This window comes from Acinonyx jubatus, chromosome A3 (genome assembly GCF_027475565.1).
Source record: "Acinonyx jubatus isolate Ajub_Pintada_27869175 chromosome A3, VMU_Ajub_asm_v1.0, whole genome shotgun sequence".
Taxonomy (NCBI): Eukaryota; Metazoa; Chordata; class Mammalia; order Carnivora; family Felidae; genus Acinonyx; species Acinonyx jubatus.
Window position 1 is genome coordinate 130,466,919 of NC_069388.1, and position 25,425 is coordinate 130,492,343.

General features: G+C 52.8%; 1 protein-coding gene across 2 annotated transcripts in view; it reads right to left on the reverse strand.

Annotated features, from left to right (window-relative positions):
- Positions 1-25,425, reverse strand: part of HPCAL1 (hippocalcin like 1) — a 104,648-nt gene that overhangs the window by 64,469 nt on the left and 14,754 nt on the right. The window contains exon 1 of one of the 2 annotated variants that reach the window (XM_053201252.1): positions 21,119-22,726. The exons of the other annotated variant lie outside the window; for it this stretch is intronic. The gene's annotated coding sequence lies outside the window, so the exon portion shown is untranslated. Of the gene's footprint in view, positions 1-21,118; positions 22,727-25,425 lie in introns of those variants that run through there. 2 annotated transcript variants of the gene reach the window in all.

Consider the following 25,425-nt stretch of genomic DNA (forward strand, 5'->3'; position numbering starts at 1 on the left):
TTTTTTTTTTTTTAAGGTCAAGAATGGCACCTGCCTTTCAAGAACGTCCTAGCTGGTCAGACAGACTAGCAGATTCTTTTCATTCTGCTCCAGAGAGTGCAGAAAGCTGGAACGTTCCATATCTGGGCAGAAGGCCCGGCAGAGCGGGGAGACTCCAACGGTGTTCCCGCGGGGAACGCCAGGCCTCGAGCTCCTTCCCCACCTCTCTGTGGAGGCCTGAGCTCTCATGACCCCTGGATACTGAAACCAGATCCCAGACGTCCCCAGAGGACCAGAGAGGAAGGGGCAGGCCCAGGTCCTGCCCCAGCATGCATGAACCGTGCCAATGGAACCAGCTGATGGGGGATGAAGTCAATTGCTTCCAGGATAATTAATTTAGAATCAGACACAAACCTAGTGGGAAATCAGCCCATTAAGAAAGAGAAAGAGATTTGGGGCGCCTGGGTGGCTCAGTCAGTTGAGCGTCCGACCTTGGCTCAGGTCATGATCTCACAGCTCGTGAGTTCGAGCCCCGCATCAGGCTCTGCGCTGACAGCTCGGAACCTGGAGCCTGCTTCTGCTTCTGTGTCTCCCTCTCTCTCTGCCCCTAACCCACTCGCATTCTGTCTCTGTCTCTCTCAAAAATAAATAAACTTTAAAAAAATTTAAAAACAAAGAAAAAAGAAAATAACAGCTCTATTGAGCTAGAATTCACACGCAACTCACAGATCTCAAGTATCCAACGCCGTAGTTGCACAAAGTTGTGCAATCACCACCATTAATTTTAGAACACTTCCATCGCCCCCAAGAGAAGCCCCACACCTACTAACAGTCACTCCCCATCTCCCTCCCCCAAGCCCCCAGCCCCAGCCCCAGCAAGCCCCGGGCAACCACGAATCCACTTTCTGACTGCACAGATTTGCCATTCTGGACCCTTCATATAAACGAAATCCCACAATCCGTGGTCTTTCGTGGCTCACTTCATCCACTCAGCATATTGTTTTCAAGTTGCTTCTGTATTGTAGCGTGTGGCAGTCTTCCCTGTTCATCGCCAAATAATATTCCATTGTATGGATTCATCACATTTTGTTTCCTCGGTCATCAGTTGACGGACATTTGGGTTGTTTCCGCATTTACGTACAAGTTTCACATGGATGTAAGTTTTCTTTTTCTTGGGGTATATATACCCAGGAGCAGAATTACTGTGTCATATGGTAGCTTTCTGTTTAAGCTTGTGAGAAACTGCCCGACTATTTTCCAAAGGAGCCACACCATTGACATTCCTACCAGCTGTGTTCAAGGGTTCCAATTTCTCTGATTCCTCACCAACACTTTCATTTATCTGACTTGTTGATTCTAGAAACCGTAGTGGGTGTGAAGTTCTATCTTGTGGTTTTGATTTGCATCTCCCTGATGACTGGTGATGTTGAGCATCTTTTCATGTGCTTACTGGCCTCTTGGAGATCTTCTTTTTAAATTTACATCCAAGTTAGTTGGCATGTAGTGTGATAATGATTTCAGAAGTAGATTTATCCCCTATGTGTAACACCCAGTGCTCATCCCAACAAGTGTCTTCCTTAATGCCCCTGACCCATTCAGCCTGTCCCCCCTCCCACAACCCCTCCAGTAACCCTCAGTTTGTTCTCCATATTTATGAGTCTCTTCTGTCTTGTCCCCCTCCCTGTTTTTATATTATTTTTGTTTCCCTTTCCTTGTGTTCTCTGTTCTGTGCCTCAAAGTCCTCATATGAGTGAAGTCATACAATATTTGTCTTTCTCTGACTAATGTCGCTTAGCACGATGCCCTCTAGTTCCATCCACGTGGTTGTAAATGGCAAGATTTCATTCTTTTTGATTGCTGAGTAATACTCCATTGTATATATAGACCACATCTTCTTTATCCATTTGTCCACTGATGGACATCTGGGCTCTTTCCATACTTTGGCTATTGTGGATAGTGCTGCTATAAACATGGGGTGCATGTGTCCCTTCGAAACAGCACACCCGTATCCCTTGGATAAATGCCTAGTAGTGCAATTGCTGGGTCATAGGGTAGTTCTATTTTTAATTTTTTGAAGATACTCCATACTGTTTTCCAGAGTGGCTGCCAGACCAGTTTGCATTCCCACCAGCAAAAGAGATCCTCTCTCTCCGCATCTTCGCCAACATCTGTTGTTGCCTGAGTTGTTAGCCATTCTGACAGGTGTGAGGTGGTGTCTCATTGTGGTTTTGATTTGTATTTCCCTGATGATGAGTGATGTGGAGCATTTTTTCATGTGTCGGCTGGCCATCTGGATGTCTTCTTTGGAGAAGTGTCTATTCAAGTCTTTGCCCATTTCTTCACCGGATTATTTGTTTTTTGGGTGTTGAGCTGGGTAAGTTCTTTATAGATTTTGGATACTAACCCTTTATCTGATGCGTCATTTGCAAATTATCTTCCCTCATTCCTTAGGTTGCCTTTTAGTTTTGCTGATTGTTTCCTTCGCTGTGCAGAAGCTTTTTATCTTGATTAAGGTCCCAACAGTTCATTTTTGTTTTTGTTTCCCTTGCCTCTGGAGACATGTTGAGTAAGAAGTTGCTGCAGCCGAGGTCGAAAAGGTTTTTGCCTGCTTTCTCCTCTAGGATTTTGATGGCTTCCTGTCTTACATTGAGGTCTTTCATCCATTTTGAGTTTATCTTTGGGTATGTGTAAGAAAGTGGTCCAGCTTCATTCTTCCGCATGTCACTGTCCAGTTTTCCCAGCACCATTTGCTGAAGAGATTGTCTTTATTCCATTAGATATTCTTTCCTGCTTTGTCAAAGATTAGTTGGTCATACGTTTGTGGGTCCATTTCTGGGTGCTCTATTCTGTTCCATTGATCTGAGTGTCTGTTCTGGTGCCAATACCATACTGCCCTGATGATTACAGCCTTGTAATACATCTGGGATTGTGATGCCTCCAGCTCTGGTTTTCTTTTTCAGGATTGCTTTGGCTATTTGGGGTCTTTTAGGATTGTTTGTTCTAACCCTGTGAAGAATGCTGGTGTTATTTCGATGGGGATTGCATTGAATGTGTAGATTGCCTTGGGTAGTATCGACATTTTAACAATATTTGTTCTTCCTATACAGGAGCATGGAATCTTTTTCCATTTTTTTGTGTGTCTTCTTCAATTCCTTTCATGAGCTTTCTATAGTTTTCAGTGACCTCTTGGATATCTTCTTTGGAGAATGTCTATTCAAGGCCTTTGTCCATCTTTTAATTGGTTGTTTTTTAATACTGAGTTCTAAGAGTTCTTTATTCTAGATACAAGCATAGAATACATATGACTTGCAAATATTGTGTTCCATTTTGTGGGCCGTCTTTTCACTTTCTTGATGGAGTCCTAGGAAGCACAAAATTTTCTGATTTTGATGAAGTCCAATTTACTTATTTTTTCCTTTGGTCATTTATGCTTTTGGTACCACATTCAAGAAACAATTGCCCAATACAAGGAAAAGATTTACACCTATTTTTCTTCTAAGAGTTTTATAGCTTTAGCTCTTACATTTAGGTTTTTGATCTACTTTGAGTTAATGTTTATAAATGGTGTGAGGTAGGGGTCCAACTTCATTCCTTTACATGGGACTATTCAGTTGTACCAGTAGCATTTGTTGAAAAGGCTATTCTTTCTCTACTGAATTATTTGCTACTTTTGCGAATCAATTGACTGGAAATGTGAGGGTTTATTTCTGGACTTTGAATTCTATTCCACTGATCTGTATGACTATCTTTGTGCCAGTACCACACTGCATTGACTACTATTGCTTTGTAAGAAGTTCTGAAATCAGGAAGTATAAGCCCTGCTACTTGATGTCTCTTTTTCAAGACTGTTTTGGCTGTTCCAGGTTCCTTGAGGTTCCATATGAGTTTTAGAATCAGCTTGCCAATTTCTGCAAAGAATTCAGCTGGAATTTTCAAAGGGAGTTGTGTGGAATCTGTAAATTAATTTGGGAGCAAAGCCATCTTAACAATATTAAGCTTTCTGATACATGAACATGGGATGTCTTTCCATTTACTTAGGTTGTTAATTTCTTTCAAGTATGTTGTCATTTTCAGAGGAGAAGTCTTGTACTTTGTTAAATTCATTCCTAAGCATTCTATTCTTTCCTGATGCTACTGCAAATGGATTTCTTTTCTTAATTTTCACTGCAAGTATATAGAAATGCAGAAGTATACAGAAATGTAATTCATTTTTTCTATCGGTCTTGTATCCCACAACCTTACTGAAATTGTTCATAAGCTCTGCTATTCCTTCGCATGGTCTCTATGTAAGATCATCTCATCGGCAAACAGTTTTAATTCTTATGTCCCAATCTCGATGCCCTTTATTTACTCGTGAGTGTTTGTGGGTTTTGTTTGAGATTTGTCCGTTTGCATTGTTTGCCTTACTGCCAGCTGTGGCTAGGATCTCCACCGCAATGTTGAATCAAAGTGGCAATGACGGCCAACCTAGTCTCATTCCTGATCTTAGAGAGAAAGCGTTGAGCATTTCACCCTTAAGTCGAACATTAGCTGTTGTGCGTTTAAGTTCAAACTGTTCAGTCTGGAGTTGGTAACATTACGAGACTTCTCTAAGTAGTGAAGAATCACACAAACTGTTCTAGATGCAAAACGAGCACAGGTGCCTTCCCTGAAGGGCCCCCGGACTATGGGACAGGCTCAGCCTTCCCTGTGAGAAACAGGGCCTTCCCCAGCCGTTGGATGGACTGCTCTGTGAGTTCACGAAGATTCAGCTGTGCTTGTCCTCAAACCTGCCTACACAGGTTGTACTTACGTAATTACATAACTTAATTAAAGTTTATGTAAACCACTGGAAGAGGAGTCAAAAAGGAATTGTTTTTATGAAACAAGTGTTGGGCGTTTAGGGAAGATCACTGTTAAACTAGGCGTGGACAAAAATCACTGTATGATATTAGGGGTATATGGAAATCTGCAAAGTAGTGGGTTCTCAGTCCCTGTTTCACTCGATAGAAACAGAAACTGAGAATCGGGGCGGGGGGGGGGGTTTGCATTAAAGGGTCATACAAAAAAGATAATGTGGACATCATCCAGTAGATCCGTAAACCAAGAAAGGCCGTGGCTTTAAACCAGGAGATGGGGCGGGGGGAATGACTGTATGTTTTAGGTTAAAATGTTCAAGGTATGTCTGCATCACTTTCACGATCTCCGCTTTACTAATCTTTTTTTCAGCCAAGCAAGTCACGGCCAGGGCTGATGGCACCAGAAGGAGGCTTCTTCTGGTACACAGATACAATGGTGGTTACCTGGGCAGGTGTGATGAGGTGTCATTTTTTTTTTTCTTATCTCCTTTTCACCATGTAGTTTTTTCAAGACGCCCTAACGAGAATGTATTGCTTTTACAGCAGAGAAAGTGTGTACTAAAATGTCCTTTTAAAGATTCAGATTCTACTACTCCCTGCTGACAAAGGGAAAGGATCCAGAAATGCCACACGGCCCCGGCCGGCAGTGCTGTCTCTGGGGCCAACGAAGTGCCCCAAGGCTACGAAGGTAAACAAGAAATATGGAAAAGGAACGATACAGGACGCCAGACTAATCAGAACTCCCTGGCTCAAGTGTACTGCCATTTTCTTTGAGAGTTAATAAATGCTGATATCGACTCCTTAATTTGGCTGAAGCTGAGACAGGCCCCTCCACGGAGCTCTTTGGTTCACCTGCTGAAAAGGCTGGCTTGCTTTTGGAAGAAGGTTCAAGCAACCTTACACCAGGCAAATCTCGGTTTCCTGGGAGAAGGCCAGTGTTCAGAGCAGTTTTAAAGAAACGCAGTGTTTCTGCTTTGCTACACACAGGAGAAGAGGGCTAAGAGGTGCGACTCTAGACCTAAATTCCTCCACCACCACCCTGGCTTTTCCATCCCAGCACTGCACCAGGTTGACAGTAGGCATCTAATAATGGAATGAATGGTGCCCTTAAGAGCAGTTTATCAGGACGCTTGTCCTTCTCTTATAGCCCAGGGCTTCCGGAAGGGCAGAGGCTGCTGAAATGGGCAACCCCCCCCAATGCCCACACCCCCACATTCTCATGATTACTTACTCTGTTTGAAATATAGTTTGCTAAGCTGGACCCCATCTGCAACCACGGGGACACAGACATGAAGGGATTGGGAGCTGAAAGCAAGTGGATGTGGCCAGTGCTCTGGGTTTCAGGCACACAGTGGATCCCAGGGGTCCTGAGGCAGCGGTTCAAGAAACTTCTAAAAATGAATTCCAGCAATGCAATACTCGGGCTTCTCTGTGAGGGCTCTGTTTCTCTCAGGATGAAAAAAGTTTGCACCACTTTACAAACAAATATAAATCCCTTTAGAAAATGGCCTGGGTGGGGCGCCTGGGTGGCTCAGTCTGTTGAGCGGTTGAACGTCCGACTTCGGCTCAGGTCATGATCTCACAGTTCGTGGGTTCGAGCCCCGCATCAGGCTCTGTGCTGAATGCTTGCTCAGAGCCTGGAGCCTGCTTCAGATTCTGTGTCTCCTCTCTCTGCCCCTCACCTGCTCACGCTTTGTCTCATTCTGTTTCTCAAAAATAAATAAATGTAAAAAAAATAAAAAAAAAAAAAGAAAATGGTCTGGGTGGGTGGGTGGGGGTCGTGGAGAGGGGGAGAGAAACAAAGGTTTAAAGTCAAATGTCATCGGAGTGGCCTGGTCTCCAATGAGGAGAGAAAAAGGGAGGGGGGCAGGGACGGTGCCTGTGGATGTATTGGGTGGGGGGTGGAGGGACTTAATAGGATTACCGTGTTCTCATTTTTACATGATCCTGCTGGAAATACAGGACAGATGTCCCCTGGAAAACGCAGGGGTTAGCAGTGCTGACCCCCACCTCCCAAGAGTCAAAAATCTGTGTAAAACTTTTGATGCCCCCAAAACGCAACTACTAATTGCCTACTAGAAAACCTACTATACCATAAACAGTCAATTAACACATACTTTGTATGCTGTATGTATCATATACTATATTATTTTAAGCTTATTTATTTTGGAGGGGGAGAGAGAGAGGGAGAGCGTGCGTGTGCATGCATGAGTGAGGGAGAAGCAGAGAGAGAGAGAGAGAGAGAGAGAGAGAATCCCTAGCAGGCTCCACGCTGTCAGCACAGTGTCAAAGCCTGACGGGGAGGGGGGCTTGGGCTCGAACTCACGAACCGTGAGATCGTGACCTGAGCCACAATCAAGATCAGGCACCTAACAAACCGAGCCACCCAGGTGCCTGCCCCTTACGTACTGGATTCTTACAGTCAAGTAAGCTAGAGAAAAAGCAAATGTTATGAAGAAAATCACAACAGAACATACATTTGACATTGCTGTCCTGTATTTATGAAGAAAACCCGCCCACAAGCGTACCCGCCCGTGAGCAGTCCAAACCCGTTTTGTTCAAGGCTCAACCACACGCACACACTTGTGCTTGAGATGCTCAACACTCTCCCCACACCTAATCGATGCAAAGAAACACCCATCTGGGGGGCTGTGGTTCTCAGCTCGGTTGCCCCGTTACAACACGTTTCTACCTTATTTTCTAAATAGCCTACGGCAGACGTGCGTATAACCGCATTTATATTCCGGAAAAGTTCAAGTACGCGACTTTTTGAAAGTCTAACGCAAGCAGCAGGTACAGCCTCGTGGTAGGACACACGTATCAGTGTCACTTCGAGTCGCCTAACAGCCCTGAGCGCAAGTGCCTCCATGTTACAAAGGGACAGACCAAGGTCGCCCGGCCAGGACACGGCCAAAGCTGAGCCCGTGGGCGTCCTCACACCCGGGAAAAGGCTTCTCTAGCGTTTGCCAAAGACAGCAGAAAACGCGCCCTGGGAGGAGAGGGAAGGGGGGAGGCGGGCCACAGACGCATGGCAAGCGAGATGCTTGTCCGTCTTACTCATTTGATTATAAAATATTTCTGAGCCGCCAGATGGTAGAATAGCGGCTGCGGATGCCCTGATACTTTTCTCAATGTCTTTGCGCACGGCTCCGTTTCAGGGCCCTGAAGTGTGATACCCAGGAAGCTATTCTGGGGTTCCGTAAAGACAATAACGGTAGAATTTAAGAAACGCCGTTCAGTGCACCCGCTGAACAGATGTGCGTTTGTTCGCGCTTCCCAGATAAACGGGCCTTAGGCTAATCCCCAGGCACCTGGGGGCACTCGGGCAGAGCCTTCCAGGCCCCCTTCCTGGCGCGGGGATCTGAGCTCTGTTACATAATTAATCCCCCGGCTCGGAGGCGCAGCGCGCGGACGGCTGGCACAGCGACGGCCCTGGAGGGAGCGAACATCAAAGATCATGTCTTCCTCATCCTCCAAGATCAAAGCCGCGGGGTTGATGAGTTCACTGCAACACTCAGTCTTCTGCTTGACTTGTTCTGCCTTCTTTGTCTCTTGTTTACTTTTTAATAAGAGACCCTTCATCCCTGGTCCTTCAACAGCTCAATAATAACCTAGTTAAAAAAAAAACCCGGCAGGTCAGGGCGCTCTGCAGTTGCTGGGTTTGCACTTCAAAGGGCTGGCTGGCTGATGTTCTCAATAACCCAGAGCGGAGGAGCCCGGGGCTTCCTGAGCCCAGGCTTGCTCTCAAATTACTCGCTCAGGAAGAGTGCGGCTCACACTGGTGACACAGACAGGCTGCAGACTGACCCTTTTCCTCTCTTCTCTGGTCCCTCCCCTCTCCATCGACCCCTTCCCCGCCTCCCAACAAGAGAAGAGCCAGCCGGGGCCAATCCGAACACCCCTCGGCAAGGACGTTTAGCTGGATCTCTCTGAGCCAGCAGTGGCCTCGCTCAGTCCAGGGTCCACGGCCAAAGGCAACTGCAGCTTGCGAGCCCATTCATCAGATCCCCCTACCCAAAGCCACCGCTCACCCTGAAAATGCTACAGACTTCAAGAAACCTCCAAATCCGGAAGCAAAAGAAAGAACAACCTTGGGGACAGCAGGAATAGCTTACGCGGAAGTCAGCGGGCAGACGCTAGGAGGGCTCGCCCACCACCCAGGAGTCCTCGGGGGAGATATGGTGCCATCAGTCCTTCACACGCTAGTGAGAATTGCCAGCGGGTTGCATTCAACTTGCTCCAGAAGAGAGCCACTACTCTGAGGATGGGCCTTCTCAGTGGAGGGGCAAGGGAAGGGGGTGTTGAGTAATGAGCATAGCATGTTTTAGGGAGTCAGACAGACCTCTGTGGTTACTGGAGTGGGTTCCTCCACTCCAGGGAGAACAGTCTGTGGAAGGATGGACACACTAGGGGAGAGGGTGCAAAGAGGAATTAAAAAAAATTTTTTTTTAATTTGTCCTAAAACTCTGCCATCCTCAACCCTGACCTTAGGAGGGAGAAGGAAACAGTTCCCTGATCGGGAACCCTGATGGGGAGCTGGCCGTCACCAAAGCCTGTGTTGCTGCTGCGTGGCTCAGCCACGCCCTGGCTCGAGCACCGGCCCGCCCGCAAGGGGGCTGGAGGACATCGAGAGGAGAAATGACATGGCCACCTACACTCCACAGCCTTGGATTCAGGCCACAGGACAGGCAGACAGCATCGTCAGAGGCGGGCCAGAACGTTCTGGCCCAGCCTCTGGAGGGCGGCCGGCCCAGCCCAGGAACAGATTGTGCCTCTCCTTGACCGGTGACAAAACAAAACTCAACTAGAAAAAGAAGGAGAGCCACAGAAAGGAGCTTATCGAGTGGCTTAAACATATGCGGCTCTTTACAGCCCAGACGCCTTAGCACATGCTGTTCCTTATGCCTGGAATGTACGCACCCCGATTTCTTCCCATGCCAAAAGCCTAGCATCCTTAAAAGCCCAGGCAAACATACCTCCCTGTGAGGCCTCCCAGAACCGCCCCTCAGGCCAGGTTAATTAGTCCCTTCTGGAACTCTCTGGGTACTTATCCCTGCGGACAGGTGATTTATGGACAGGCTCCAGGATCCCAGGCTAGAGGCCAGGGACTGCGTTCTTTACCGCCTTATCCGGTGACCCAGAGCTCTGGGTCTGGCCTTGCACAGGGGATGTAGGACCCTAGCATTCCAGGGAGCCAGGAGAGAATGCAGTGAGCCCCCTGGGGCAACGCAGCACAGAGCTGCCCGCCCACCCCCCCCAATACTCATTCAATGTGAAGTTAGGGATTCCTCACCAGCAATGAAATCCCATCTTTTTGGTTGTTTAATTTTTAAAATGTATTTATCTATTTTGAGATAGAGAGAGAGCGCGCACACATGGGTGGGGCAGGGGCAAAGGGAGAGGGAGAGAGAATTCCAAGCAGGCACTGACACAGCGGAGAGCGCGACACGGGGCTCGAATTCACAAACCGCGAGACCACGTCCCGAGCTGAAATCAAGAGTCAGACGCTTAACCGACGGAGCCACCCAGGCGTCCCTGAAATCCCATCTTCAATCTTCTAAGCTGCCATCTGAATGAAACAGCACCACTTTGAAATGAAGGACCCCTTCCTAAACCTCCAAGCTTCCGGCTCTTTTCAAAATATCTGAATTTTCTCCACGGTAATTGGGAAGGTGCAGCCTCTAAGACGGTGGCATCTGTCAGGAAGCGCCGGGCCCCACCAGCCCCTGCTGTCTCGCCGCCGGGCCCCACCCTCCCTCAGAAGTTGTAACACCGCCGAGGCAGCCGCAGAATCACTTCCCGATTTTAGCAAAGCCAACGGCTCCCGTTCAGGTTTCTGGAGCCTTTGGGCAACTGCCAACGTATCTAGGAGAGTCCCTGTTGAAAGACCCCGGACCGCACAAGCCCTCGCCCCGCAATCACAACCAAGCCCAAAAGAGAGGGCCTGATGGCACGCATATGGTTCAATGTCTGCCATAATTTCCATTATAAACCCGGACCCCTGGGTCGTCAACCCAGGCCATAAGAAAAATGGCCCAGGACATTCCATTTAAAGCATAACTCTGCTGAAAACCTACCTCTAGGTGCATTACGGTTCAGCGGGGCATCACATGTAATTGATTTGAAGTTTATTACATACCCAATATAGCATCTAGAATTTCTAACAGATGTTTGGGGTGGGTGGGCGGGGGGGGGGAGATGATTTAGCCCAGAGAACAGAAGTCTGAAGGTTAATGTAGTACAATCATCATGATTCTAAAAGCTCTTTTTTGCCCAGAGGACAGTAAATAGGACAGGCACACAGGTACAGAGGAGGAGAAGGGCCGGCAGGGTGGAATCAGGGGCAGGTGGAATCTTGCAGGGCCCTGCAGGCCTCAGAAGTTTCTTCTCAAACAGACCAAGTCCCAAAGGAGCCTCCCCGGGCATCTGGAGCGAGAGCGTAAAAGCAAAGCCTTGGGAGCAGCAGCATGGGCCCGGCGACCTCAGTCCTCTCTGAGCGAGCGCCTCTGCGGGACACATGGGGTGTCGTCCCTGCTGGGGCGTCCCATGCCCACCTACGACTGGCCTCTCAAAGTGGCCTCCCTTACGTTGCAAGCGATATTCTGAGTCATCCAGTATTAAAGACACCCTAACGACCAGAACGTTTCTCTGACAGCCCCTGGAAAACATTATCCTTTATGGAGATTGTGCAGTTTTTAGCGACAGGCCCTACAACATAACGGCTACACTTTTTTTTTTTTTTTAACATTTATTTATTTTTGAGAGAGAGAGAGAGAGAGAGACAGAGCACAAGTGGGGGAGGGGCAGAGAGAGAAGGAGACACGGAACCCGAAGCAGGCTCCAGGCTCCGAGCCGTCAGCACAAAGCCCGACGCGGGGCTCGAACTCACGAACCGTGAGATCATGACCAGAGCTGAAGTCAAGCGCTTAACCCGCTGAGCCACCCAGGGGCCCCAGATCAACATAATCTAATGCATGAGCCCCCAACATCATGGAGCCCAGAACAACCAAGTGTCCCCCCTCCCCCGCATTTAGGGGCACAGGGAACCAGCAGCCTTTCAGCTCTCCAGCCCCTCCCCCACACCTATCAGGCCCAGATCTCCTGTGACAGGAAAGAGGGGTATCAGGCTGGGGACACAGGAGCCCTGGCCCTCAAGGGTTCTGGCAGCAGAAAGAACCGGTCTCAAGTAACCCCCAGAGGACCACTGGCTCAGGGAAGAGCCTGGTTGCTAAGCCTCACCTTCCAGAAGGGTGTAGTGAGCTCTCTCAGGCTTGCGGTGTAAACCCGCACGCTGTATCTCCATTCCCCCCCTTTCCGTAAAACGAAGATAACCGCGCCTTACCGCACTGCCTTGGCTTCTCACCTTTTTCTTTTTAAAAAAAAAAATTTTTTTTTTTAACGTCTATTTATTTTTGAGACAGAGAGAGCCAGAGCATGAACGGGGGAGGAGCAGAGAGAGAAGGAGACACAGAATCGGAAGCAGGTTCCAGGCTCTGAGCCATCAGCCCAGAGCCCGACGCGGGGCTCGAACTCATGGACCGCGAGATCGTGACCTGAGCCGAAGTCGGACGCTTCACCGACTGAGCCACCCAGGCGCCCCACTCACCTTTTTCTTATAAAAAATTCCCAGTACATACACAACAGAGAGACCAGCACAGTGAATGGCAGGTAGCCGTCACCCAGCTTCGGGCGCCCCGCGCGTGGCACATCTTGTTCCCGCCACGCTCTCTGCTCACACCCAGTGTTTCCTGGGACACACCCCCTTGGTCCGGCCCTAGCCGTTTGGGCAGGCCGCGGGGCTGCCGTGAGAATTAAAGCGAGGGCATCTCAGACACCAGCGGCTGGCACATAGTAAGTGCTCAATAAACAGCAGCTTTTGTCTTCCTCGCTATTCTCAGATGAACGAGCAAACACGGGCGCTTCACCGCGGCGGCCACACTTCAGGCCGCCTCTGCTACTACCCCTGCGCATCGCTGTTTTCTCTGTCCAGCGGCAACACCGTTCCCTGCCCCGGCCACCTCGTGGGTACGCTGTGCAGCTGGAATACAGACGGTCCCCGACTTCCCACGACACAGCTAACAACCTCCGACTTCATAGTGGGGCGAGAGCGAGAAGCGTTCCGTAGACACCGTACCTCGGATCTTGAATTTGGATCTTTTCCGGGGCTGGCGACGGGCAGGATGTGACTCTCGTGATGCTGGGCCGCGGCCGCAGCTCCCGGGGCGGCCCCGCGGTCGCGAGGGTAGACAGTCGATACCCCGACAACCGTTCTGCACCCATATGGCCGTTCTGTTTCTCACTCTCAGGACAGCATTCCGTAAACTACGTGAGAGGGCCAACCCCTGGTTACACAAGAGGCTTTGTGTTAGATGATTTTACCAACTAGAAGCTAATGGAAGCATTCTGAGCACCTTCAAGGCAGGCGAGGCTAAGCCAGGATGTTTGGTAGGTTAGGCGGGTTAAATGCATTTTCGACTCTCAATATTTTCAGCTTGCGACGGGTTTATTGGAGACACAACCGTATCGTAAGTAGAGGGAGATCGGTATGGGGGGGGGGGGCTCTCCGAACGGTACCCCCCAAGTATACAGTGTCAGGCAGTCTTGCAAGAGGACCCCGTGCCTGGCTCTGCCCCACGGTCGACCGTCGTCATACGCCCGCACAGAGCTGGGCATAGAGAGGGTGAGCGAACAACCACAGATATCGCTCCATGAACACCTGCGAGTGCCGAGTGATCCAAACAAACATCGCCTCGCCGAGCCGGTCCTCCGCCCCAAAGGGGGAACTCCCCTGCTTCACAAATGGGCAGACTGAGGCTCAGAAAGAGGAAAGTCACCGGGGCGCCGGGGTGGTGGCTCAGTCACTGAAGTCTCCCACTCTTGACGCTGGCTCAGGTCATGATCTCACAGTTTCGTGAGTTCGAGCCCCGCGCCGGGCTCTGTGCTGACAGCTCGGAGCCTGCTTGGGATTCTCCCTCTCTTTCTGCCCCTCCCTGCTGGCCATCTGTGTCTTTCTCATGTTTCATTCCAAAGTTCACATTCTGTGTCCCCGTGTTGCCCCTAACAACTCATCAAAACACTGTCCGTTATCATGTCCTTTGTTTTGTTTTCAAAGTACACAATCCTGTGGTTCCTAGCAGCTTCCCAAGGCTGTGCAAACGTCACCACTGTCTGATTCGGTGCATTTTCACCACTGCCAAAAAAAAAAAAAAAACACCCCACGTCTTGCGCCCACCTCTCCTATCCCCCCTCACCTCCGGCCCTGGCGACCACTAACCCATTTTCTGCCACTTTAGACTTGCCTCCTTGGCCATTTCATATACATGAAAGCACACAACATGTCTCCTTTTGCGTCTGGCATCTTTCATGCAGCATGATACTTTCAAGGCTCGTCCGGTTGAAGCGTGAATCCGCACCTCGTTCCTTTTTTACGGCTGAATAATATTCCATCGCACGGGTGGACCACGCTCTTTTTGTCCGTTCACCCACCACACACGTGGGTTGTTTCCGCTCTCGGCTATTATGAATGCTGCCGCCGCGGACGTCCGCGGACGCGTTTTGTGGGCACACGCGTTTTCTGTTCTCTCGGGCACATCCCTGAGAAGGCAGGTCGTGCAGTGACTCTGTGTTTAACTGTTCGAGGAGCGCAGATTGTTTTTCCAAAGCGGCTGCACCGTTCCCCATACGTTCCCACCACCGAGAGTTCGGATCTCTCCCCATCTTCACCAACACTTGTTACCGTCCGTCTTTTGGGCTCCAAGCCATCGCCATCCCAGCAGGATGTATCCATTTATAGTCTAGGCGTCTACGAATCACACTGCACTTCTGCGAAATCTCACGGGCTCCCGCAGCGAGCGCGGAAAGCAGGCGGGGAAGAATTTTCCATTTTACAGATGAGCAAACTACAGGCCCGGGGACGATGGATAACCCGACTCAAATATGACAGCCTGACGCCTCGATCGCCGCGAAATCAAGAGCACAAGGCACTGTTCCTGGTCCCGCTTCTCCTCTGGCCCAGAAGCGGAGTGGACACTCGCAGAGGGACCGAGGAAGGAATCCCGTCATGCAGTTTGGCCCCACTGGGAGGCTTACCTAGATTCAGCACTTAACCATCACGCAGACTGATCCATCTGGTCTCAAATCGACGGCTCCTAAGAAAGAGTCACCGTCCTCCATAAATACACACACCTCTTCAGTTCCACCAACTAACAGGATTTAAAACGCTCCCTTACATTTCTCTAAAAATAGTAAATCCCCTCCCCAAGTCCAAAGATGGTCAGCGATACCTTAATGCAGATTAAGCACTGCAGCCGAGGCCGGCTCGTCCTCAGAGGGCAGGCTCTTACGGGCCTCTCCAGCGCTGGGCCTGCTGCTTCTCTGAGAACCACACAAACAGCCACGCAGCTTATCTGGAAAGGGAGCACAGGAGCAGGGGGCTGGGGGGAGCAGAGAACAAAGGGCCTGGGGAGATTTTAGTCACAGGCTCTGAAGGCCAGAGTGGCAGAGAGAGAGTCCAGGCCCGGGCAGGCGTCAGTCAGGGTCTCTCCTCACCACCGGCTGTGCAATCCTAGGCAAATGTCTCAACTTCTCTGAGCCTCAAGCTACCCACTTATACAACAGTGATAAAATGCCTGCTCCATCGGGGCGCCTGGGTGGCTCGGTGGGTTAAGAGTCCAGCTTTGTCTTAGGTCACGATCTCACGGTTCGTGTGTTCGAGCCCCACATTGGGCTCCGTGCTGGCAGCTCAGAGCCTGGAACCTGCTTCGGATTCTGTGTCTCCCCCTCTCTCCAGCCCTCCCCTGCTCATGCTCTGTCTCTCTCTCTCTGTCTCAAAAATAAACAAACATTAAAAAAATTAAAAAAAAAAACCAACAACCTGCCCCACCAAACCTCACAAAGCAACTTACAAGAAGAAGTAAATAAAATTGTTACAGTCATGGGGGGGCACGGGGTGCAGAGGAGTATTTCCATAGAACAGTATTTTTTCCCTTTAAAAATCAGTCGAGACTAATAATTATTTACAATTTCACAGCAGAAATGCAGTCACAGCAAAAACCTAACATAAGAAATTGCAAAAGCCTTACAAACGTGCATATTCCTAACCCAGCAATTTTACTTCTAAGAATTTATCCGGGGGGCGCCTGGGTGGCTCAGTCGGTTGAGCGTCCGACTTCGGCTCAGGTCATGATCTCACGGCTTGTGGGTTCGAGCCCCGCGTCGGGCTCTGTGCTGATGGCTCGGAACCTGGAGTCTGCCTCGTATTCTGCTTCTCCCTCTCTCCCTGCCCCTCCCCTGATCACGCTCTGTCTCTCTCTGTGCAAAATAAACATTTAAGGAAGACGAGACATGGGCCCAGGGAAGCTCACCCTCGGTGGTGCCCTGCCCCGAGGGGGGTGGGCGTGGGGGGGTGGCTGGTGAAGTTGCACCTGATGGCAGGGTCCCAGGGAGCTGTGCGGCCAGCGCCCGTCCCCGGAGGGAAGGGCTTCCTGCTGCCAGTGCTGGAGGCCAGAGGCTGCTGAGGCCAACGTGAGGCTCCCAGGCCCTCGGCACAGCCGAATGCCCCCCACACCCCGAGGCTTCACACATTAGCGGAGGTCAAGAGAAGAATGGCCAAAGCAATTCCCCTGAACACAGACCCGAGCGGCCGCAATTGGTTTTGACCCCCTGATTTACGCCTCTCTCCACTTCCTGCGACGACAGTGAAAACACGCTGCTTTTATCAGAGGGGGGAGCAAAGAACTTTGAAAAAGAGACATATCTCTGTCTCCATCCACAAGGCCCAAGAGGCTCATTAGAGCCCAAGCCCAGTGTGACCCGGCTCGTGCAGGGGCCCCGCACCCCACGTGCCTGTCACTCCCCAGCCTCCGGCGACAGGTTAGGGGGAGCCCCCCTCCCCCAACCTCGACGTCTAGACCCGCGGTCCCTGGCCACCTTCCCCTTTTCCGACCTTTGACGAATCAGTCCTTGACCTGCCTTGAGCAACAACCTCGGTGAGGATCCCCCCGCCCTTGAGGTGCCGATGAGTAACTTTCCACCACCCCCCCCCATCCCCCAGCTCCTTGGCTGTAGTAGTCCCCACTCGTCCTTGCTGTGTTCTCCGTCCTGCTGCGACAGAGGTCAGCCCCGTGCACTAGTCCTGAGTCAAGCCCCCCCACCGCTTGGGACCTGTCGAGATGGTTTCTTCCTCAGCCCACAGCCTGGCCTGGTGAGCACAGGGGGTCATTCACTGTACACGACCCCCCCCCCCCGCCCCCTGCCCAAAGTGGGGTGGGGGTGGGGTCAAAGAGGGAGTTCCCGAGAGCACTGGGTGGAGGCAGGGAGGGGGCAGGAAGAAAGAAAGAGAAGCAAAGAGGCAGTCAGCTGGAGGAGGAGAGTGGGGAGCAGCAGTGACGGGACAGGGGACAGGGATCTGGTCCCCGTGCTGCCTCAACTCTGGGTGACCTCCGGCACGTCACTTCCCTCCCCCCATCCCCCGAATCGCCCTTTGTCATCCTCCACGCAAGGAGGAAGGGAGAGGACACGAGATAAGGAACCACGGTCTCCGCAAAACAAGAAGTTCCACCCTCCCATCCGTCTGTCCGTCCATCCATCCGTCTGCTCGTCTGCTCTGGGAGGAGGGACATACTCAGGATACTCGCCCCACGACACGGGAAGTCCATGTACGGCAGCCTGTCTCGTCCACGCACTGCTGGGCAAATCCACGCCCAAAGCTGAACTGTGAGCTCAACAGGCGTTATGAGACGTAGGACACTTTTAGCCACAGCTCGCTGGCAGGCTGCGACGTGTCTCTCGGGTTCGGTGGGCAGGATGACTGCGGTGCCTTCTCTACTGCCGGGCGCCCTTTCCGACCCACCACAGGAGCCCAGGGCGCTCAGCCTCCAGCACCTGCCATCGCCCATCGGCTCGGGAGTGGACCCCCAAACGTCACGCTGCTCCCCAAAGCTGTGCTCATGCCCCTCAGGCTTAGTCTACACTCGCCAGGCCACGGCCCAAGGCTCAGTCGTCTGGCCTGGAAGTGACCAGCAGGGGAATCCGGGGCATGCCCAAGAGGAGGACAAACGCCGGGCCCCCCACAACCTCAGGGAGGTCCCCCCACACCCCACGACACCTCACCTGCCCTTTCCTGGCGGCGATGACAGCTCGTAGGGACAGCCAGGACAGGCCTACCTGACCTTAGTGACCTCTAGGGAATACACCTGCAGTCACAAAGGGACTTGTTCCGAAGCCCAAGAAGGTCAGGGCCTTAGAGGTCAGACACTTTGGCTAAGGATTTTAAAGTGAAACGTCACCCAGAACCTCAATAAAATGCAGACACGGGGTGGCGGTGGGGGGTGGGGTAGATAGTAGGTAAAGCCCCTCACCTTCCCTCCGTCACGCCCCTCCCTCTCGCCTCCGCAGGAGCAGTCACCTATGGTTCCACCGGACCTCACACCCACCCGGAGCAGGACTCCCACTAAGGCCCCAGCTGGGAGCCCAGGTGTGCAGCGGGTGACAGAACAGCCACAGGCCTGAGGGCGCGAAATGACAACAGGTGACACACGGCCCCCAAGCCAAGCCCTGCCAAGGGCACTTCACCACCACGGCAGCAAGCTCCACCAGGGCCACCACCGTGTGGCCAGTGTGGCCGAGCAGCTGACGGAAGAGCTGGCTTCCAAGCCCACAGAAGCAACAGCGACACATCAGACGGGGAGGAAGAGGCAGCCGGAGAGAAGGCAGGGCCCTGGACAAAGAAGGAGACAGAAACGGCGCAAGGTATGTGAACTCACAAAAGGTCCGGGGACGTTCGGTGAGAGGCAAGCACAGCCCGGCCTAAGGAACACCCCTAAGAAGGGAGGACGCCCGTCTCAGCCTGGCCGCTGGCCGTGAGGCGGCCTCAAAAGAGTCACCGGGAGTTCGTGTCCTGCCCTGGAAAACCCTGGAAAATCACTTCTTACATCCGCTCGGCCAACACACGCTTCCGGGGGGTCTCCGGGTTCGGAAACGGTGCTCCGTGCCAACAAGGACAAGAAGGAGCAGGAGGAAATGCCCAGCCCGGCCCACAGGAGTCGTCTGAGGATGAGCGAAGATAAGGACAAGACGGCAGGCGCGAGGGCCGTGGACGGGAGCATACGGTCGAGGCAGAAGCGACAAGGCTTGGCGTAGCGGTTCTGCCATGGTACCTGGGGTGCTTGGAGTACTCACTTAGGGTGCAAATTCCCAGGCCCTGACCCAGCAGCTTGGGACTCCAAACGCCTGGCCTGGGGCCCAGGGATCTACAGTCTCCGCGAGACGACCAGGGTCCACATTTTGGGAGAAGCACGACGCAGACAGCGACACATGAAAGCAAGCTGACATCTAGCAAGAACCCAGACTGTCATGTGCCAGACACTCGAGAAAAATTCCCCCACATGTTCCCCGGTTAGTGCTGGCTGCCACCTCCTGAGTGTGCTAAGCACTTAAATACACCATCATTTAAATTAATCCCTTACCAGCCTTATTAGGGGAGCCCTCTAAATCCCACGTGAATGGGAATTCAACTGCGGACTGACTGGTACAGCCCCCAAATCCATACGCAGACGCCTTAACCCCAGGACCTCAGAATGTGACCGTATGTGGAGACAGGTTCTTCACAGAAGTGATTAAAATGAGGTCATACGGGTAGACCGAATCCAGTCTGACTGGTGTCCTTATAAGAGGAGGAAATCAGGGCACCGACACACACACAGAGGGACAGCCATGCGAGGCCACAGCAAGACAGCCGTCTACGAGCCAAGGAGAGAGGCTTCAGAGGAAACGAACCTGGCTGTGACACCCTCATCTCAGACTTCAGCCCCCAGGACCACGAGAAGACACGTTTCTGTGGCTTAAGACCCCGAAGTCAGAGACTGGCATGATTAAATAACCCACCAGTAAGAGGCCAGGAGGGACAGCATGGGGCCCAAGTCCCCCAGGCCCCTCCAAAGCTAATGCTCTCAACCACTGTCCTTAAAGGACTAAGGACATTCCGGTGAGAGCATTCAAGTTCAAGACTGATCACCTTTCCTCCTCATCGGCCATGTCTACACTGGGACCGCCAAGCGGGCCTCACCGACTCCCGTTACAAGGCCCTCGTCCCACATTCGGAGATTACTGGGCCACTCGGAAAAATAAAACATGTCTAGCTCACCACAAAACGCGTACAAAGTCAAGTCTTGGGTTTAAAAGGAAAAAAATCAAAAGGACCAAGATGCAAATAACAGGAAATGTTCTGAGGGCTGCAGACCGTGTGTGTGCAGGCAGAAGGAGACGGCGAGCGAGAGAGAAGGAGCCAGACTCTCAGAACCCTGCGCTGCTCGGCATAGCCGCGGCCTGCACCCCCGCGTGGACAGACCCCTTCGTTTAGAAAAAGTGCGACACGTCAAGTCTAAGGCCGAGAGGGTGGGACCAGCCCCGCTTCCAATGCACTTAGTTAGCCGGATCTTTCACACACAGTTCCTGCAGCCGGGAACCACGCCGGCCCAAGGCCCACCTGAAGCCCGGGAATCTGGGGCCTGGGCAGGGCTGGGACCAAGGGGCCGGGGCGGTGGGAAGGGGGGACGTGCCGGAGAGAAAGTACGAAGCAACGAGCAAGAGACCAGTCTCACTGGGACGGAGGAGCCACAGGGCTGCGTCTGTTCTGGAGGCTCCAAGGGAGAATCCGTTGCCTTGCCTTTCCCAGCTTACACGGGCCGCCCACATCTCTTGGCCGGTGGCCCTGTCCTCCTCTGCAAAGCCAGCCGCAGCGTTTGGCTGCATCTCTCTGCTGGTTCTTAGTCATATCGCCATCAGACTGCAGCTGGGGGAGGCTCCTCCCCCAGGACTCACGTGACGACACTGGGTCCAGCTGGATAATCGGGGATACTGTCCGGGAGTCATGATCCCCAATCTTCATCACGTTCAAGGCCCTTTACCATGTAACGGAGCACAGTCACAGGCTCAGGATGCGGACCCCTTTCTTGGGGGGGTTGAGGAGTAGGCCACTATCCTTTCTGCCACGAGACTGCTTAAGGGGCTGGGTTCCACAAAGCTGGAACAGGGGGTTTCTGACTTCTGGGTGCATAGAAACCCCCAGCGCAGCTCAAAAGCATCGTGAGGCCCGCCCCTATTTGTCCCTGATGCCGGAGAGGCGGGCTGAGACCAGGAGGTTGCATTTTAATAATCTTCCCCAACAACCCCTCCCCGCTAGAGGCCCTAACATCTGGGGTAGAGAGTGTTCACGTGGGCGAGTAAACCAGATCTGGGACGATACATTTAGCTGCGCGCCCGCTCTATGCTAAGGCACTGTTCCAGGCTGGAGTCAGACCCACCTGAGTTCCAAGGCCTGTTGTGACTTCGGAGCTATGAACCCTCGGAGAAGGCACTTAACCTCTCTGGGCCTGAGTGTCCTCGTTATGAGATGGGATCCTCGCCATGGCCTGCCCACTGCGGAGATGCACACACAAAGAGCCCCCCACACACACAGCCGAGCGCACGGGGCGGCCCCTCGGCCATGCCCCGTGGGGCCAGGCAGCTCCAGAAGTACACGAACAGCTCGCAGACAGAAACGGGCCTCAACTTCGGTTTTTTTACACCTCTTGCATCTTACAGGCCACTACAAATGACGCTTCTGATACATCAGCATCCGTCAGGAAATGAAAAGTTACGGGTCTGGTGTTAACCATAAATCACCCACTTGTGAATACGTACATAGTAAGTCATTAGTGTTCACACCATCTGCAGAGAGAGAATGCTACCCAGAGAAGTAAGTCCCGTATCCTTTGGCTCTGAATAGCACCATTCTCTAAGCAGAACGAGACGAGGCTCTTGGCCAAAATTAGGCCCTGGCTGAAGGTGAGAGTGCCTCCACCCACAGATGACGAGCAAACTCGTTCCTGTTCGGTCTTAAAAGCACTTCAGAAAAAAAAAAAAAAAAGAAAAGAGAAACCCATGGAGCCCTGATGTTAATAAGCTAAAAACGAATGCCGCACTGGCACGTCACGTAGCTCACAGAATCCTCACGACGGTACAATTTCCACGTGAGGAAACGGAGGCTCCGAGCAGTTAAGGGATTTGTGTGGGGCTCACAGGGCCAAGAAACAGAGCCAGGGTCTAACCCCACCACGAGCCATCGCGAGGCAACCAGCATGGTCTCTCCTGGAGCAGGCCCACGATAGGTACAGCTGCTTTACATATCCTGGGCTTACAGAACCAACGAGATGCACGTTTTTAAAATCCTGACCTAACCTAGAGCAGTGCCCAGTATCCCTCCAGCCCTGAGCCGTGGTTGCAAATCACAGGAGTAATGGGAGGCTGGGTTCCAGGTAGACTCGGGTGACGGGAGCCCTTCTACCTGCTGGACGGGGCACCGGGGCCGCAGGGGTAACGAGTCCCATCCGTGCCCCGGCAGTGCATCTCCTTGGGGACGCTGCCGCGGAGAGGCCCTGGCACGACATCCCTCTACGATACGGGGTCCACGGGCCAAAGTAGGGCTCAGCCCCATGTGCCGCGGCCAGCGGGACCAAAGGCTCGCTCTAGCTGGGCGAGGGAGGGACACGGCAAAGACAAAGAGCTGGAGGCCAGAAGGGCACGCCGATGTGTTTGTGGGATGGCAACTGTCCAGGCCGGCTGGACACAGGGTGGGCACGGGGGTGGACGCGGTGGCCAGCGGCCCGGGCTGAGAGCGGCGAGCCCCCGGCAGCAAGCACCGGCCGACGTCAAAGGGCACGGGAGGGGGAGGGGGGGGCGAGCGTTCTCTAAGGGACAGAATGGGTTCTAAGTGACACTGCCCCAATTCTCCCCAAAGGGAGAAACACCGTGTCTCCTATTTATCAGCGTGGCCGCTGAGAAGGAAAGAGAATCCCTTCACACGGGCACCGCGGGCTGCAAGCCAACATCACACTCTCCCTTTGAGTCACAGCCTAACCCAGAAAGCTGGCAGGGCCGGTGGCCTCGCCTAACTCCCGGGTGGGGACACAGGCTCGGGGCGGGGGGAGGGGGGGCTGCAAAGGGTGACAGGCCAGCGCACCCCGAAGCTGCTAATTCCCGGCCCAGGTGTCCAGCCAGCACTGGCGGGTCCCAACCCCACACCCAGCAGCCTTGAGTGGCTGCTCAAGGCTTCAGAGGTCAAGGGAAAGAGTTTCAAAAGTCACAGTCTGCAAAACAGGACCAGCCACAGGGTCCCCACCGTCTGCTTTAAGAGCCTAAGGATGACAAAGACAACACGCCAGCCTCCTTCAACACGCACTAAAGGGACCTCCCACCTTCCCGGTGACGGGCTCGTGGCCCCACGGCCAGCGGCCCCGTGAGGCTGGGAGAGACCCCTCTGCCCTTGGAGAAGCAACTCCCAGAAAATATGGCTGAGTTAATTAAACGGTATTCCCCGCAGGGTGGCTCCATGGGTTAAGCGTCCAACTTCCGCTCAGGTCACCGTCTCGTGCTTCGTGGGTTCGAGCCCCGCGTCGGGCTCTGTGCTGACAGCTCGGAGCCTGGAGCCTGCTTCGGATTCTGTGTCTCCCTCTCTTTCTCCGCCCCTCCCCCACTCATGCTCTGTCTCTCTCTCTCTCTCTCTCTCTCTCAGAAATAATCATAAAAAAAAATACTTCTAGGGGCGCCTGGGTGGCTCAGTTTGTTAAGCACTTGACTTCAGCTCGGGTCAGGATCTCACGGTTCGGTTCGTGAGTTCAAGCCCCACATCAGGCTCTGTGCCAACAGCTCAGAGCCTGGCGCCTGCTTTGCATTCCGTGTCTCCCTCTCCCTGCCCCCACCCTCTCTCTCTTTCAAAAATAAATAAACATTATGAAAAAAATACTTTTAAAAACTTCACTCCCCCGGGGCAAGGCTGGAAACACACCTGTCCTCTGGAGCAAACTTCTGCCTTCTGGGTCTCTCCCGGCCTGATGCAGTCGGCGAGCACCCAAGGGGCAGTCACGCCAGGAGGGAGTCTGGCCACTGCAGAGGGGGACACGGGGCGGCCCACGGCACCCATTCAACCCTCGATCTCACAGCCCTTGGCATCCTCCAGGGCCTCACGTTCAGCTAAACAGTCAGGCTGCCCTGCGGAGGGTTAAATAATGTCGGTGCCACGACCTATTTCCCACTGAGTTGAAAACTCCCCAATTGCTGTATCATTCCCCAGCAACCAACCTCCAGTGGCCCACCGCCTCGTCAAGCGGAAAAAGGTCAGTCCGGTCTCATTGAATGAGGGCAGGCACCGAAGCCCTGCAGAGGCACTAATTAGCCCCAATTTAGCCGGCAAAGCAGGAGCGCGGGGCAGGATGGGGCGTCAGCCAGGTGGCACATAGCAGGTATTCCCGGGCCCTCGTCCCAGCTAAGAGAGCAGAGGCCTCCTGTACGCCTCTGGATCTCAACGTCTTAAAAGCACGTATCGCCTAGGAAGCTTCTTGGCAGGAACACCCCAAAAGAGACATCACGGCGGCGCTGAGCCCAGTGCTAGGACCTGAGAGGCCTGGTCAGCTGGAGTCTGGAGGAGGGTGCTGGGGCCAGCTCCGAGCAAGGCCTCGGGGAAGCGTGGGCCCCGGGGCCTCCCTGGGGCACAGCCCCGTCTCTGCCCCGCACTCAGGAGCCCACGGCGATCCTGGCCTGCCTGCCTTAGGGCCCCGAGACCTCGGACAAGTCGCTGGCAAATCCCAACGTCTGTAAATCCCCCGCCTGTAAAATAATTGTGGCCCCGGAGGCTGGGGCTCCAGACTAAGCCAGCTTACTGAAATGATGGCTGGAGGGCACGTCTGCGAACTGAAAGCCCCGAGGAGAGGTGATCCTGGCAGCCGGTGGCTTAAATCCCAACCCCCTCCCCCGAAACAAAGCAGGCAGGTCCCAGCTGGCCATTAGCCAAGAGGACAGAGAAGTGTACTGTCACCTAAGGCCAGGTAAGACAGGTAAAGCGGAACCTGGGGCAGTCCCTTCCCCTTCCCTCGGCCCTGTCATCCTGGTTTCCCCAAAAGGCAGCCTGAAAGCCAGCGGGCCCGTCAGAAATCTCCAAATTACTGCGGTGATTTCCGAGAAGTGCTGTGTGGCTGTGCCACACTCACAGCCGTGGAGTGGCGGTCCCCAAAGGGAGGAAACCGAGGCAGACGGGAAGCGGCTTTCTTCCCAAGGTCACGAAACAGGCGGCCTGGCGGGACTGGGACCTCGCTCCGGAGGACCCCACCCCTTGCCCAGAGAGAAATGCAGTCGCCACGAGAAGAATTCCCAGGTAACAGACTACCCACCGCGGAGCACTGTTGTCATAGCAACCAAAGTCTTAACAACTTTGGCATTTCCACAACCTCGATTGATCCAGTTCTCAAAGTTTACAGCACAATGGCACAGTCGTTGCATTTAATTTATTTTAATTGGCTTTTACATAACTCCACATCTTGGGTTCAGCCTTCAGAACAACAGGGTGGGTGGGTTTTTAATATGGGGACCCTTACAACAACAGCACGAAGAAAGCTAGCAAGTCAGCATTTGCATGGTTGGAAAAATTCTTCACTGACTTTCTGGAAGTACGTTTTGCTTAGTTTTCCCGTTTTTGTTTTTTTTTTTTTTTTTCCTTTTCTTCCCTCTGAGAAGACACGAGGACCTTTTGCACGTCGAAGTTCATCCGTTGGACTCTCCTCGCGTCACATTTAAAAAT